The sequence below is a fragment of the Trichosurus vulpecula genome, chromosome 2 (genome assembly GCF_011100635.1).
Source record: "Trichosurus vulpecula isolate mTriVul1 chromosome 2, mTriVul1.pri, whole genome shotgun sequence".
NCBI classification, from domain to species: domain Eukaryota; kingdom Metazoa; phylum Chordata; class Mammalia; order Diprotodontia; family Phalangeridae; genus Trichosurus; species Trichosurus vulpecula.
The window spans coordinates 330,515,813-330,519,007 of record NC_050574.1 but is presented as its reverse complement, the minus strand read 5'-3'; the positions used below and the strand labels follow the sequence as shown (position 1 = coordinate 330,519,007).

Sequence of the window (3,195 nt, the reverse complement as noted above, 5' to 3'; positions counted from 1 at the left end):
ATCATGAGTCAGGAACAGACCAATTTGGTTAAATCACAACATGTAGGAAGGTGACAAGCAGAAGTAATGTCTAATGGGGTTGTAATGGGGTTGTTTGACTGATTTTATATGGCTTTAAAAGCCAAACAAAAGACTTTATAATTTAGGAAACCACCACAGTTGATTATGAGAGGAGTGATGTTTTGTTTTTTTAAGGAAAATTACTTTGACAGTAGTGTGTAGGAAGGACTGGAAAGGTCAGAGACTTGAGGCAAGGAGACCAATTGGGAGGCTCTTGCAACAATCTAGGTGAGAGGAAATGAGGGCTTGAGCTAAGGTGGTAGTTTTGTAAGTGGAGAGAAGAGGTTGGACACAAGTGATATTGAGAAGGTAGAAGTAACAAGATTTGAGAGCTCATTGGGTATGTGCGGTGAGAATGAAGATGGCAGAGTAAAGGGAAGTCTTGCCTGCCCTGTCCCAAATTCCCCTCCAAACAACTTTAAAATAATACCTCAAAATGAATTCTGGAGTGGTAGAACCAATAAAAGGATGGGGTGAAACAATTTTCCAGCCCAAGATAACTTAGAAGGTCAGCTGGGAATTTCTGTCTTACTGGGGCAGTCCAGTACAGGCCACACCCAGAAAGCTAACAGCAGGTCTTGGGGGCTGCCAAATAGGTAGCTTCCAGAGCTTTCAACCCACAGAAGATAAGGGGGTCGGACAATTGGTCAGAAGGAGATTCCAGGCGACCCTTTGCTGGCAGTGGGTATATGACTCTGCTGCATTGCCCATACATGGTTCCAGCTCACAGTCGCAAGGCATGGAGGAGTACTAGCAGGAGCAGAGTCCCTGGTCACAGTTCCAGGGTACAAAAGAGTGCTTGTGGTCACTCATAGACCAGAGCACAGGTCAGGAAAGCAGTGACCACACTTCTCCTCAGATCACACAACCTTGGAAGAACTGAAAACTTACAGACTCCTAGAACTAGTTCTGAAAACAGCAGCATAAAAAATCTTAAGCTTAGGACAGTGGCCCCTCCACCCCAGGAGCAAAGCCCAACTTTAGCTCTTTCCAGTCAGCTGGCAGGTAGGTGGGGCCGGGAGGAGAGGATGAGATCTGGCAACTAGAGATCAGCATTTGTGACATGACCCCTGCTCTGGGAAGGAGTCACCTTGGAAGTGGAATGAGCATCCCAGGGGTGGGCGTGTCCCAGCTCTTGTTACCTGATATTCAGAACAGCGTAACAGAGATTGGACTGTGTAGTTTTCTGATACTGATCATAAGGAGATCTATTGAATAGCATGGCAGATACAGGGTATTTATTTTACAGTGGACAAATAATTTTCATCTAGATTAGTAGGCAGCTTTAGCAGAGTCATGAGTCCAGTTCCACTGATGTCATCAATGTGCTATGCCCAAGAGAATTAATCAGGTGTGAGCCTCAGTTTCCTCATCTGTAAAATGGGGGATAATAATAGTTCTAGTTCACATGACACAATCTTTTCCATGATCAGATTCTTCTGGGACCAGAAGCAGCAGAAATGAGACTAAACCAGAGCAACTACTCCTTCTGCCATGATGCTTTTCCATAAGCCACGGCTACTCTCCTGGTCCAGCCCTGCTCTCCATTTCTTCTCCTTGATGATAGTAACATTTGGTATTTTGGCCCCTCTGACCTGCCACCACCTCCTCCACTCTTCTACGTACATCACTGGCACCTGAACCAGATGAATGAGGAGTTTCTGGAGAGGGGGAGGCTCATTCCATTACTTTAAAGCACTCCAGGCCCTCAATGTCACCCTACCCAAAGGTGGCATCACAGTTCCATCTCTTCCTTCAGCAGTGTGGTCAGCCATGCCTGAGTCACCAGCTCTTCTTGTGTGATGTGGATGTGAGTTCCAGATACCAGGATGCCAAGCTGCTGGCCAATTTTATCCCTATGACAAGCCAGTTCACAAGCACCAAGGGGGTGAACATTAGAAGTGTCTTCAGAAATGCATTTGAGAAAGAGAAGCAGAACTATGCCTATTCCGTGGAGAAATCCCTGCAGAACTATAATCCAGAATATATTCTGATGGTGAAAGACGATACCATTCCAGAAGAGCACATCCTCCTAGAAACTAGATTCTCTGAGCCACACCTCAGAAATGCCCTTTACCTGAAGCTTTATCATCCCAAGAGGCTCCAGTGCTACTTCAACCTAGAGCCCATAAAGATTATGGAGTGGTTTGGTGTGGGGATGTTTTTAGGACCTTTGCTCAGTTGGACATATGTCAAGATTGCCGACCTCCCAGGACTGAGCTACTACATTGTTCTTTTCTTCTCCTTGGGGGCTGGCAGAGCTGGTGGCCCAGTACTACAAGCTAGAGCTTCAGCAGCTGGCCCCTGCCCTCTACAGTGGGACCCCACTACACAGTGCTGCACTCCTGCCATGTTTTCCCTGTTTCTTCAGCCAAGCAGACAGCGAGCTATCTAGCCAAGATATCCTTCTGCAATGGCTTAGCCAAGGACATGGCCCTCTGCTCGTTTCTGCAGGACAGGAATGAGAGGTCCTATGTGGTAGAGCCTAACCTAGCAAGGCACATTGGGCTCTTCTCCAGCCTTTGGTCTAACTATAAGACCAAATTGATATAAAATCCTGAGAAAAGCCTTTCTGGATATTGTCAGAGTCACTTCTTAGCCATGTGCTTTGGATTCACTCCTTTCTTTTTTGTTTGGTCAACACTGGGTAGAGAAGTGTTTATTGGGAAAGTGAAGGGCTCAGGGGTGAAGTGCCTTAGCAATTCCTAACTGCAGACTAGCGGCAGGCAGGATGCTATGTGAATACCAAGATTCTTCCATATTCTCCTCCAGAACTAGATACATGTTAGGAAGTTTTCCCTTACATTAAGCTTAACTTTGCCTCTTTGTAACTTCTGTGCTTTTTTTCCATTTCTACCTTCTGGACCAGAGCTCAACAAGTCTTCCCTACGACATCCCTCTGATATTTTTGTAGGTGGATAGCATCTTATTCTTGAGGATAAACATCTCCAGTTCTTTCAAAGGATCCTCACATGACATGATCACAAGGTCCTTTGTCATCCTCTGGATGCTATCCAGCTTACGAATTGTCTGTCCTAAAATGTAGCACCATACTGGAACACAACATGCCAGGTGGTGTTCAAACACAGAAGAGTGCCATAGAGCTATCACATTCCTCAATGTGTGGATATCATG

At 45.8% G+C, this 3,195-nt stretch overlaps 1 pseudogene; it reads left to right on the top strand.

Moving 5' to 3' along the window:
- The first annotated feature begins 1,554 nt into the window (after positions 1–1,554).
- On the top strand, positions 1,555–2,613 carry LOC118836025 (annotated as a pseudogene).
- Positions 2,614–3,195: the final 582 nt, after the last annotated feature.